We start from the raw sequence: 15,161 nt of genomic DNA, 5'->3' as shown, positions 1-15,161 counted from the left end.
TATTCTAAGCTCTATTTTTGATATTCTCCTTTTTAGAGTGCCTTAATATCTCTTTGTATTCATTTCCTTAGTTATCCAAGCCCTCTGTTGTACCCTTGTTTTCTTCATGAGAAATCTATGAACATGGCTAGTTGCTACTTCTTTTGAAAATTGTTCTCTTTAAAGTTTTAATTGTTTGTAGTCTATAGGTTTTCTGCATTCTTTACTCTATTTGTCTATCTTGTTTGCAAAATAATTAATGTCTCATTCTTATCTAATCTCTATCTCATGATGATGTGTCTTTCTTGTTCTCGTTCCCGTTCCTGAATCCAAACATACCCATTTCCGGTTCCAAAATTGGGTCTCGTTCTTCCCGCTCCCATTCCACGTTCCATGTGACTATGATGGTATCGTCAGACTTTCTTTTCAACTTATACACCCACTTTGCATGGCATGCACCCAATCCGCATTGTTATGAGCCTCTTGTACCTTCCATATACCTTGAAGTTAATGTATCAGAAGTGAATCTTGATGTAACTTGAGCCATGTGATCTCAAGGTCCTTGCACTCCCTCAATGCGTTAATCAAAGTATATGAGCATCTTCCATAATAGAGGATGAAGAAGAGACCTCATGGCCATCAATATCAAGTATTACCATACCTCCACTACCTTTGGCAAGACTCCCATCAAAATTTGCCTTGAAAAGGAAGAGGATGATGATCCCTTTTTGTGCAAATATTAAGAGGACAAAAATCAGCACATATATGCCACTTAACTATTGGAATGCACATCAAAAATGAGACAAACAACTCTGAGAGAAAATGCAGAAGTGTAGAGAGAGAGAGAGAAAGAGAGAAGTTGTATAAACTCTACTATATACACTGAAGATCTGGTATAAAAATGATACAAGAATGGTGTGGGGGGACAAGGTACTATATATACTACTATGGGCAGTAGGTCGGCTAGTATAGAACAAGCCGACATCCCATAAATGAGGCTCATGATTGGGAAAATCTAGTTGGCCACCAGCACTAAATTAAATGTCAACCAGAAGAAGACTCTCCCACATGACTAGAAAAAATAGAAAAAATATGGAATATGAGGAAAAATGGAGAATACTCCTAGCTGGGCGAGCACACCCACAACAGAGGCCCTCACTCCCTACTAAGTAATACGGTATAGACAAGAGATGATTTCTAACACCCCCTCTTAGAACCTGGATATGGAACCAACCCCAGTGAGCTGAAGTGCTGAGACGAAGCATCGCTTAAGGTAGAGACTTTGTGAAGAGGTCCGCTGCATTATCCTCGGTCTTGAGAACAAAACTCTAGCAAGATGTCAGCAGCCAAAATCTTCTCACGAACAAAGTGACTCTGACCGTGGTTTCCTTCTGTGGAAACCCAATCTTGCCAAGTAACCTGTGTAACCACACCACCTCATAAAATAAGAAGCACCATAAGCAGCCCAGTACTCTGCCTCTGTAGTAGAAAACAAGGCAATAGTTGGCTGCCTCTCTTGCTGCTCCAAGAAATAGCTCTTGAGCCAAGGGTAAAATCGTAGCCTGATGTAGATCTCCTTGTGTCTGGATATCCTTCCCAATCAGAATCACTCCAACCACGGAGTCTAACTTGGTCCTTAGTTCCCCCTCTAGTGTCATAGAAGAGTCCATGATCCTTCGTACCCTGCAGATACCGCAAGATCCACAATCCCGCGTCAATGAGTCTTCAAAAATATCTACATGAATGGGCTCAACAACCCCACTGGAAAACTTAAGTCCAATCTGGTGTTTAGCAACAATGAAATCAATGAACCAACAAGCTTACGATACAAGAAGCATCAACCTACTCACAAGGATCATTTACTATCAGTTTGGTATTTGGTTCCATCGGTGAAGAAATAGGCTTGCAGTTCTCCATCCCAAAGGCCTCCAGCAACTCATGAACATACCACTATGCTGAGAAACAAAGAACCCCCTTTGCGTTTGCCAAATATCCAATCCCAAAAAGAAATGGAGTAAGCCTAAGTCCATCATCTCAAACTCCTTTGACAAGGCAACCTTCGTTCACAGCTATGTGCTCCACATGATCGTCAGTGAGAATAAGATCATCTACACAGAGGATAATCAAGGAGGTGACCATACTGCGTTCTCGAAAGAGATACAAGTTCGGATCTGCAACAATTGATCTCTGGAAACCCTTCCTAATAAAGAAGTAATCAATCTTCTAACTCCAAGCCCTGGGAGCCTGTTTAAGATCATATGAGGCCTTCCTCCGTAAACCTATAAACCATTCCCTTTGATCCCAAAACCTCAAAGCCTCGAGGTTGCTCAACATACACCTCCTCCTGCAAGTCACCATTAAGGAACATACATTTTACATCTATCTGATACACCGGCCACCCACCGCTAAGAAGAGGCAAGGGCAAGAACTGTTTGAATTGTGGGTCATCCTCAGTGTAGTGCAAAGGTGCCCTCATAGTCGATGCCAGGCCGCTGTGAGCATAGCCCTTAGCCATAAGTCTGGCCTTGTGTGCTTGTCCACCAACCCATGAGACATATACTTGGTCTTGTAGACCCACTTGACACTAATGACTGACCATTTTGATGGCCTCAAAACCAATTCCCAAGTGTTCTTCTCTATGGCTTCAAGTTCCACTCACATGGCTTTCCTCAAAGTCTCCTGGAAAAAAGAGCTTCCTTAATGGAAGTGGGCTCTTTGTTCTGAATGATATGAGACATCAAAGCAGAGTTCACCTGTAAAAGCTCCTCTAACTAGCGAATGTAAGAACTGGAAGTCCCTGCCTACTACCAACATCTGGCAAGCCATCCACCATCTGCTCCAAGAAAGCCCACCGCAATGTATCCACATTCAAGTGGCCACCATGACAAAATTGCCACAAATCACCTAGTTGAGGACCTGTAAGAGAGAGTCCTGAGAGTCTATAAATCCCATTATCCACTCCACCTTTCCAAAAAACCTGGCCTGTTGTTTTGTCTCGGAGAGCAACAAAATCCTCATTAAACTCCACCCGTATGCTAGTCTTGTAAACCTCATGCACTGACACAAAAGATGAAAACCAAGAGATGGGACATAAAGAACTTGGGATGAATGCTTCCCCCCTCTCCCATCGGGAACTATCTCTAACTTGCCCTCACTATGAATTGGGGTAATGGATGCATCACCAATAAGGATGTGACTTGTTTACCTCTGCAAAGATCCTGTAATAACTCTCAGGAAGGAGTCATGTGCCTGGAAGCACCATTATCTAGAATCCACTCCCGAGTATCCCCAACCGCCTCTCTGATCGAAGAAGACAAACTCTGGTGTCCATAATCTCCAAGTGCACAAAAGTGGGAGTCTTCACAGTTACAACTGAGGAATTTGCACCTTTCTCGGTGCTCCATTGAGGACATTTCCTCTAATAGTGACCCTTCTTGCCACAATGGTTACAAGTCCACTCTGCCTTCTTAAAGGCATCACGATCCAAGTCAGGTGCCTTCTTAGAAGACTTTGCATGTGAAGACTTCCCTTTGCTCTTATTGTTATTGTTTATTGTGGCCTTTTGATCGGTGGCCAGTCAGAGCCTTAGAACCTTCACCCTCTATGGAAGGTTTGTAAATTGCCCTTCCTCCTGATCCAAAACCATCAACACAAGCTCCTCCCATGTGATGGTGCTGAGCCTCCCACTCGTGAGTGATCAACGAAGAATAGAAAACTGAATACTGAGGGTTAAGATGGAACAGCAAAGTGATGGCCATATCCTCTGAAGATATCTCCTTCCCAGCCTGAAGAACCTCCTGTGTGCTGAAGTGCTTGGAGCTTGTTGATGTGCTCGTGCATCGTCGAAGACTTTGTAGGATTCATTATTCGCATCCATACTTCCAAGGAAATCCTCTTCATGGGTGATACCCTATTGTACAAAGAAGCCACGTGCTACCAAATCCCTCAGGCCAGCATCATGTGTTTGATGTGATTGATCACTTGGGGTGTGCAACTGGGAGGTGAGGATAACATAGTTACTCCTCAAAAACTTGTTGAAGTTGAAGAATTATCCTATGTTCCACATGAACTTGATAAGGTACTTGAATTCAGGGAAAGGAAACTTTGTAGTTGACTAATCCCTAAGGTTAAAATTAGGTGGAAAGATAGGGAAATAGAGGATTCGACTTGGGAGTGGGTTGAGATTGTTCAGTGCAGTTCTCCTTTTCATTGCAAGAGTGCAATGTTTTGAGAGAGGGGAAGTATGTTATATGCACATTATGTGTACATATACTAGGAGGCTAAACCACATTAGGCTTGTGAGCATGGGAGCATGGGAACAAGCTCTAGTGGAGCATGGGTTAGGACTAACCTTAAGGGTTAAGGTTTGGGTCAAAGGGTCACACATGGGAAATGGAGAGTCAAGAGTTACTTGAGGGCCCTCCTATATAATAGGGGCATGGGGCACACTCAAGGGGGGCTCTTGACGCTTAGGCTATGGTCTCTTGATGTTAGCTTGAGGCTAGGTTATGTTATGCTCTCTTGTGTAGAGGATCATAACTACTCACCTACCATTTCACACTATAGCTACATGCTATTGGATTGGAGTTATACCTCTTGATGGTATGGGACATCAAGGTAAAGGTATGATGTATTTCATTATATTTCATGTATGCATCCTCTGGGCTGGTCGGGTGGATGAGTTTATGCCTGATTTATGCATGTTTATGCATAACAATTATCTAGAGAGATCTTAGGGTTTTAACACCAGCATTTGCTCGTAGGAGGATTGGAGGCACGCACGAAGCTTTGTGAAAAAGCACCCACGTGATTTTCAACAACAAGTGCGGCAACGAGTGCTTTCCCGACCACGGAAGTGAGGGGCTTCACACTTCGGCTCTGGAGGAAAGCCCTCCTTCATTTCTCATTTCGTAAGTACCTATTTTACTAATCATTTCCTCCTCCTCTATTTTATTTTTTACTATATTATTTCCTTTAACTAACTGTATATTTTCTTAATTATTTTTTGTAGAGGGAGGTTGTTGTGCGTGACCCAATAAAGGTGGAGTACGATTATGGCTACAGAGCCCCCCATTAATTATGGGCATGGATGCATACATGAGCATACGGTTGGACCAGTCCATTTTGGGGACTCAAGAAGATGAGGTAAGTAGTGAAACAACCCTTCTCTTATCTATATCTAATTGTCTTTTATTGTATTACAATTACCTTGATCTTGTTTGCATGTATGTAGGATGAAAGGGAAGAAGAATGTGAGATCCCTGTTCCCACCGAGCAACAGATTCGGGGTACTAGCAGCGGAAGTAGCACTTCTTGCACGGGACAGGGGTCCCACATTCGGGGCCTCATCCACAGATATCCGGACAAGAGACTAATCCGTCGGTTTTTCCAAAATCGGACTCGGAAAAACTTCCCTTACCCGGAAAGCACGGGCGATTCCACCAGGATAACTTTTTACTCTAACGTAGTCAAGACCATTACTGATCAAGCTGATCTGATTGTACCTATAAAGGTACTCGTTCGGATCAAGGAAGAAACTTGCACTTGGATCATTGGAATCAACACTTTTTTCCCCATCAAGAGGCACAGCCGTTGATTCCTATCCATAGAACAATTACTATCCGAGATTTACTTTATCTATCGTAATAACAAAAATTGAGTCTCGATTTACGGATCCATCAGTCCAGCCTAACCCCATCCGATCCCATGGGTTAGCCAACCGCCCAACCACTGTAGTGATGGGATCCAATTTGAAATTTGGTTAGGTTTTGTCCTGAGTACCAAGGAAAAGAGTTCCAAGGCCCCCTAGCCGGAAGTTCATGCAAACATAAAATTAGGCACACCACTTACACACCCAATATGAAATTGCCTTTTTCTTAGCATCAGCTAACTTTAAAACAATCCTTTAATGAAACCATAGTACCACTGATCACAGTCTTCCAATTTATCCGGTTGATTCTCAAATTTTCCATCATTCCTTCATCAGAGTATCTATGACATCATTGGCAACTAGCATCTACATCCACATTCACATCTATGCATATACATCCTCATGCGTACATCCACATTCACATTCACATCTATACATCCACATCTACATCCACATTCACATCTATGCATATACATCTTCATGCATACATCTACATCCACATTCACATCTATGCATATACATCTTCATGCATACATCCATTTTCACATTCATACATCCACACATCCACATACATACATCCATTTCCACATTCATTTTCACATTCATTTCCACACATCCACATGCATACATACATCCATTTCCACATTCCCATTCATATAACCCCATATGCCTTCACATCTAATCTTTTACATCACATCCATTCTCGCCCTATCACAACCCATATACATCTTATTCTATCACATACACTTCTTACCTCATCCCATACACATCTTAATTCATCTTATCACCTCCTAACTTATTTCATAAGCATCTTATCACCTCTTATCACATCTTATACACCTCTTATCACATCTTATCACATCTCATTTTTATTTATAGAATACAAGAGAATTCTTATATTTGATATAAGATTTCTTTACACATTTATTTATGCATAAATTCCATTTAAGGAGATTAATACTTTCGAAGTAAAAATTAATCTTTTATGCATCTTCCTATGCATAAATTCATTTTAAATAAAAATGGCACTTTTGAATTAAAATTCAATCTTTTATGCATCTTCCTATGCATGAATTCAATTTAGATGAGAATGACACTTTTGAATCAATCTTTTATGCATCTTCCTATGCATAAATTTAATTTGGTAGGAATTACACTTTTAGAATAAAAGAATTTCTCTTATGCATCTAAGTTATGCATAAAATTCCTTTATGATGAAAATCACACTTTTAGTATAAAAAGAATATCTTTTATGCATACTTCTATGCATGAAATCCAAATATGATAAAAGTAACACTTTTATAATAAAATAATCAACTCTTATGCATACTTCTATGCGAGAAATTCAATTGTGATATAAGTAACACTTTTATAATAAAATAATCAACTTTTATGCATACCTCTATGCATGAAATTCAATTGTGATAAAAGTAACACTTTTATGTTAAAATAATAATCTTTTATGCATACCTCTATGCATGAAAATAAAAATGATAAACGTAACACTTTTTATATAAAAATTTATCCATTATGCATACTTCTATGCATGAAAATAAAAATGATAAAAGTAACACTTTTGATATAAAAACTTATCCTTTATGCATAATATAAAAATTTAATTTCTCCATGATTACAATGAAATTCTTTCAATTAATCTAGGATGATAATTCCTAGAATATGGTAGGAAGTCCTCTTTTTATGCTTTGAATGAAATTATTTTATGCGTAATTTTTATAAAAATTTTACCATAGCTTCGCTGCTATGACTGATAAATCTCAATTTTTCTAAGGAATAAATCTTATCATTAAGGAAATAATTAGAATGGTCTCTAATTGGATCATCAATCCATAATGGATTGAATCATCAATATACATAAACTAAAAGCATAGAAAAAAGCCATTAATTTGGCCTCAAGCATAGCTTAATCTTGGATTAAGGAAAAGCTTTATGAAAAGCTTCATTTGGATTGAGAATGGGTCATGAGTATGACCATTTCTTGAGTGAGAGAGAGAAATTACATAAAAACTATTAGAATTAAGCATAAATGAAAATTTATGTAATTCTTAACTATCATTAATCAATTAACTTCAATAGCATTCATCAAATTATGTAGTTCTTCACTAACATTCATCAATTAACTTGAATAGCATTCAAAAACCATTCCAATTAAGCTTCTCAAGCTTGAGAGGGGTTGAGAAGAGAGAAACATTAAGAAATTATAGAAAATGATCAAAACTCACTAATTACCTTACAATTTGCTTGATTCTTTGTTCACGGTAGAGGCCCCCAACCAATCAATTGGTTAAGTATGTTGATGGAGCCACTAATGGGGATTGAAGAAAGAGGGAAGCTCCAAAAACTAGTGAATTATTAATGAATTCACAGTTCTTGGCTTAGGTGGAGTAGAGTAACGATGCATAAACACTATATATTTTTCAACAAGGGGGAGGCTTCTATTTATAGGAAAAATTGAGCTCCTAACCAAACAAACTGATTCTACAATTTTCTAAATCAGTTTGGTCAATATTTGACCATTTTTAGGTCAGTTAGGCTAACTTTTTGGAACTAGACTTGAATTAGGAGAGAGGAGAGATGAAATATCTCAATTTTTATGAGTTTAAAACTCACTCAAGCATGTGAAATATGCACCTCCTTTAAAGAACTCCCCTTTCTTACATATGTGTCAAAATGGAATCATTTAACCCAAAATATCTCATATTTTTAATATTGCTCATAGTTTTTTACTAATAAACCTTGTACATTTTCAACTCTTCATCTTATGTGAAATATGCACCTCCTTTAAAGAACTCCCCTTCCTTACATATGTGTCAAAATGGAATCATTATACCCAAAATATCTCATATTTTTAATATTGCTCATAGTTTTTTACTAATAAACCTTGTACATTTTCAACTCTTCATCTTATGTGAGCATTTACTCATTTTTGGATACCCAAAATATCTCATATTTTTAATATTGCTCATAGTTTTTTACTAATAAACCTTGTACATTTTCAACTCTTCATCTTATGTGAGCATTTACTCATTTTTGGGTATCTTCTTTTACAAAATTGGATTTATCTCCTCCCTACACATGGATTGATGCTGTTGGCCCATAGGAACCTTAATTGGACCATAATCCAAAAATTTCTGAAAATCTAGACCCTTAGGCTAGGGTCCTTTATACCTATTTCCAATTAATTCCAATTGCACATTGGAAAGTTCTTTTTGAATTTATGTTTCAGGGGAATTCATTTTAATAAGGTGAGATAATTTTCTATCCAAAAATATTCAAAATCTGAATATTCTCTCTCTAGAATATTTTCTCTCTCTAGGTTAAAACAGTTGGAAATAAGGTCTTTATATTTCTGAAGAGGGATTGATTACAGGGGAATATGCTGGACATTTTGAGAGGCTGGGGAGGAATCTTACATTCTCTCCCACTTGAAAAACGCGAGATGTCCTCATCTCGCAAACTGGGGTAATTTCGCAAGATGCACGAATATGAGACTCAGAGAAAAATTTTAATCAAGATTAACCAACAAGAAAAGTCTCAAGAGAGCAAGATTCAAGATAAGAACAAGATTTAAACTTTATTCATTCTCAGAACTTATACAGTAAAGATAGAAGAACTCTTTACACTTCTATAAGCGCGTCCATCATATGGTCACAAAAACAGCACTCACAAGCTGCACAAGTATAGGGTAACTCATCTATGGGAATGATTCTGCTGGTTATTGCCGCACTTATCTTAGTGGTATGAGGTGATCTAACAAAAGGACCTCTGAGAGGCAAGCCAAAAACGGGGTAAAGGCATATCTTCTCATGAGGAAGAAAACACGCCAGTAGGAAGACCCGCTCAGAAAACCCAAGATGTCTTGATCTCATGACGCACTAGTATCGGGGACCCAAACCCAAAGCTTCAATAACCATGGCCAAGCGGACATTGTTACGAAAGTGCTACTGACCCAGGGTGTTACTCTAGTTATGTCTTGATAGGTCCGCCATTTGGTCTGAGCTACAGACGTTCCCAAGTGAGGAAAAAGTGAGTGCTCATACTGTTCTATAAAATCTTTCTTCACAGACTCACTTGCGTCTTGAAGGTGAGAAATCATCATGGATAAAACTAATTCCTGTTGCCAAGCCATGGAGGAGATTAAGAAGAAGGGAGATCGATGGAAGTAAGATTACTGTAAGCGACAGGTAAAAGTTACGACTTGTATAAAGGAAGGAACTAGCGTAACTTAGAAGCCAACGGTATCTTGCCACTGAAGTTTTACCGTCTTTCCATGATTTGGGTTTGGCACATATTTCTATGAAATACATTAAGAACTTTGAGATGAGGAGGTAAAAGAAGCTTGTAGGCTAAGTCACCTACTTTCATTGAATTCACATATAAGGCTCACAATATCTGGGGGATAACTTCTTATACTCCCCAAGAGATAAAGAACTTCTTTTGGGCCGTACTCGAATGAAAACCAAAACCTTGGTATCCAAAACACCGATTTTCACTTCTGAACTCATTGTTCTGAATCCTTAAAACAGGTGGGACTCCTAAGAAGTATTCTAGGGAAAGGATCTTCCTTTTTTTAAACAGAATCTTTCTTTTATTTTAGAGAGGGAATAATTATAAGATCAAAAGGGAGATTCTTACTCCTGTATACCTTGAAGGCTGGGGAGGAATCTTACACTCTACCCCACTTAAAAAGTGTGAGATGTCCTCATCTCGCAAGTAGAGGACAACTCTTTTTCTTAAGATCCAATTTTATTCTGGGGTTCCTTATATTCTGGTCAACCCAACAGGATACTGGGATAAATATCCCTTATATAGAACTCATAACAATTCATTCAGATCATATCATTCATATCTTTAACATGATAATGGTCCATTAAACTGAAAAATTTCCTTCTGAACATTCCTCCACGGGAATTTCAGTCAAGTAAGTTCTCAATTTGTCATCCCTTAACTTGATCTAACGGTCAAGTGTTAACAGTAGCAATTTGACAGCACAATCCACTAATCTCATAGTGATTTGCTGAAATCATTATCATCATTTATCATCACAGGGACTCGTCCCATTCATCCTCATTGTAGTTTTGCTCAGGTTATTATATTTCAACTAAATTTCAGAAATCTTCATTTTTCAATCAGAATCCAAATCAATTCATCAGTTCTCAAACAAAATTAAAATCATATCAACCACATTCGAAATCATCATCTGGATAGCATTAACGCTTATAATTTCAAGTCTTGGATTTACTCGTATATACTGCCGGTAAAGAGCTGCAGTTATACCCTCGGTATATACGGGTCGTCATAATACTTGGAACTATAAGGTAAATACCATCATGTCTAGGCCTCAAGCAAGTCAGGGTTGCATATAATTGCGGTACTTCCATTTGAAGACCCAATTACTAATTTATGAATTTTCAGATTGAATATCAATTTGTATGAATTATATCACACAATTACAACCTTTTTGATTCTTGATAAATTTTTAATATATTTGGCTTCTCGGTTGATCCTTATTAACCAAAAAGCTCTGATACCAACTGTGAGATCCCTGTTCCCACCGAGCAACAGATTCGGGGTACTAGCAGCGAAAGTAGCACTTCTCGCGCAGGACAGGGGTCCCACATTCGGGGCCTCATCCACGGATATCCGGACAAGAGACTAATCCGTCGGTTTTTCCAAAACCGAACTCGAAAAAACTTCCCTTACTCGGAAAGCACGGGCGATTCCACCAGGATAACTTTTTACTCTAACGTAGTCAAGACCATTACTGATCAAGCTGATCCGATTGCACCTATAAAGGTACTTGTCCAGATCAAGGAAGAAACTTGCACTTGGATCATTGGAATCAACGCTTTTTTCCCCATCAAGAGGCACAGCCGTTGATTCCTATCCATAGAACAATTACTATCCGGGATTTACTTTATCTATCGTAATAACAAAAATTGAGTCTCGATTTACGGATCCATCAGTCCAGCCTAACCCCATCCGATCCCATGGGCTAGCCAACCGCCCAACCACTGTAGTGATGGGATCCAATTTGGAATTTGGTTAGGTTTTGTCCCGGGTACCAAGGAAAAGAGTTCCAAGGCCCCCTAGCCGGAAGTTCATGCAAACATAAAATTAGGCACACCACTTACACACCCAATATGAAATTGCCTTTTTCTTAGCATCAGCTAACTTTAAAACAATCCTTTAATGAAACCATAGTACCACTGATCACAGTCTTCCAATTTATCTGGTTGATTCTCAAATTTCCCATCATTCCTTCATCAGAGTATCTATGGCATCATTGGCAACTAGAACGCTCACCACCTGTCCACTCAGGGGCCTTTTCAATAGTTCCTACCCCATAATACTCGGCAATATAATCACTTATAAAAATCAAGATGGACTCTCGTTGAAGATCAGCAAAATCAACCAACAGATCCATAAAAAGAGCCATGGACTCATCCATTGAAGACCAGCAAGGTCAATCAACCAGATCAATGCCGGGTTTCAGAAAAACAACTCTTACTCCTTGTTTCAATATCTTTCTCGACGCACGTGTGGGTATCCTAGGCGACCCAGAGCCCGAGCACCGTATGGTCAGCACCCTCTAGGATCCTTCGCAGGTGACCTAGCGCTTCACTCATAGGCCGCTTCCTTGGTCCCTCATCCACCGTACCGGAAGCTCACCATTTTTAATCGAACCGAGGCTGGTCAAGACCTCGGGCGACCTTGCTACGCGAGATGTCCTCCATTGACTCTCCGTCAGCAGTTGCAACTTTAACAGTTCGACCTTAATCACAAGACGGTCAAAATGCTTCCCCAGCATTCTTGACATAAAACAGCCATTTACAAACAGCATTTACAACAGTTTACAAATACAGTTTCTATATTAACTCTCATTTTTTCACATTATCCCTCATTAATCCACATTACTTATCCCACATTAATCCACATTACTTATTCCACATTCCATTTATATATGTACTCATCCAATCACATCATTTTCCATCTCTTCACTTCAGATTCCTTCACATCACATATCATATATTCACATCCATATCCACATCCATACATCCACTTCCACATCCACATTCACATCCATACATCCACATCTACATGCTTACCTCCATTTTCACATCCTTATTTATACATCCACATCCCGTATCCACGTTCATACATACACATCCATATCCACATCCATACATCCACACCCACATGCATACATCCACTATCATGTCCTCATTCATACATCTACATCTACATACATACATACATCCACATCCATATTCCCATTCCCATTCACATCTATACATCCACATCTACATCCACATATATACATACATCCACATCCACATTCCACATTCACATCTATACATCCACATCTACATCCACATTCACATACATCCATATCCACATTCCCATTCACATCTATACATCCACATCTACATCCACATACATACATACATCCACATCCACATTCCACATTCACATCTATACATCCACATCTACATCCACATTCACATACATCCACATCCACATTCCCATTCACATCTATACATCCACATCTACATCCACATTCACATCTATGCATATACATCCTCATGCGTACATCCACATTCACATTCACATCTATACATCCACATCTACATCCACATTCACATCTATGCATATACATCTTCATGCATACATCTACATCCACATTCACATCTATGCATATACATCTTCATGCATACATCCATTTTCACATTCATACATCCACACTCCCATCTCCACATCCACACATCCACATACATACATCCATTTTCACATTCATTTCCACACATCCACATACATACATACATCCATTTTCACATTCCCATTCATATAACCCCATATGCCTTCACATCTAATCTTTTACATCACATCCATTCTCGCCCTATCACAACCCATATACATCTTATCCTATCACATACACTTCTTACCTCATCCCATACACATCTTAATTCATCTTATCACCTCCTAACTTATTTCATAAGCATCTTATCACCTCTTATCACATCTTATACACCTCTTATCACATCTTATACACCTCTTATCACATCCTATCACATCTCATTTCTATTTATAGAATACAAGAGAATTCTTATATTTGATATAAGATTTCTTTACACATTTATTTATACATAAATTCCATTTAAGGAGATTAATACTTTCAAAGTAAAAATCAATCTTTTATGCATCATCCTATGCATAAATTCATTTTAAATGAAAATGGCACTTTTGAATTAAAATTCAATCTTTTATGCATCTTCCTATGCATGAATTCAATTTAGATGAGAATGATACTTTTGAATCAATCTTTTATGCATCTTCCTATGCATAAATTCAATTCGGTAGGAATTACACTTTTAGAATCAAAGAATTTCTCTTATGCATCTAAGTTATGCATAAAATCCCTTTATGATGAAAATCACACTTTTAGTATAAAAAGAATATCTTTTATGCATACTTCTATGCATGAAATCCAAATATGATAAAAGTAACACTTTTATAATAAAATAATCAACTCTTATGCATACTTCTATGCATGAAATTCAATTGTGATATAAGTAACACTTTTATAATAAAATAATCAACTTTTATGCATACCTCTATGCATGAAATTCAATTGTGATAAAAGTAACACTTTTATGTAAAAATAATAATCTTTTATGCATACCTCTATGCATGAAAATAAAAATGATAAACGTAACACTTTTTATATAAAAATTTATCCATTATGCATACTTCTATGCATGAAAATAAAAATGATAAAAGTAACACTTTTGATATAAAAACTTATCCTTTATGCATAATATAAAAATTTAATTTCTCCATGATTACAATGAAATTCTTTCAATTAATCTAGGATGATAATTCCTAGAATATGTTAGGGAGTCCTCTTTTTATGCTTTGAATGAAATTATTTTATGCGTAATTTTTATAAAAATTTTACCATAGCTTCGCTGCTATGACTGATAAATCTCAATTTTTCTAAGGAATAAATCTTATCATTAAGGAAATAATTAGAATGGTCTCTAATTGGATCATCAATCCATAATGGATTGAATCATCAATATATATAAACTAAAAGCATAGAAAAAAGCCATTAATTTGGCCTCAAGCATAGCTTAATCTTGGATTAAGGAAAAGCTTTATGAAAAGCTTCATTTGGATTGAGAATGGGTCATGAGTATGACATTTCTTGAGTGAGAGAGAGAAATTACATAAAAACCATTAGAATTAAGCATAAATGAAAATTTATGTAATTCTTAACTATCATTAATCAATTAACTTCAATAGCATTCATCAAATTATGTAACTCTTCACTAACATTCATCAATTAACTTGAATAGCATTCAAAAACCATTCCAATTAAGCTTCTCAAGCTTGAGAGGGGTTGAGAAGAGAGAAACATTGAGAAATTATAGAAAATGATCAAAACTCACTAATTACCTTACAATTTGCTTGATTCTTTGTTCATGGTAGAGGCCCCCAACCAATCAATTGG

The sequence above is a fragment of the Cibotium barometz genome, chromosome 7 (genome assembly GCF_041138505.1).
Source record: "Cibotium barometz isolate CiBa-2024 chromosome 7, ASM4113850v1, whole genome shotgun sequence".
Lineage (NCBI taxonomy): Eukaryota > Viridiplantae > Streptophyta > Polypodiopsida > Cyatheales > Cibotiaceae > Cibotium > Cibotium barometz.
Note: the sequence above shows the minus strand (reverse complement) of the source record.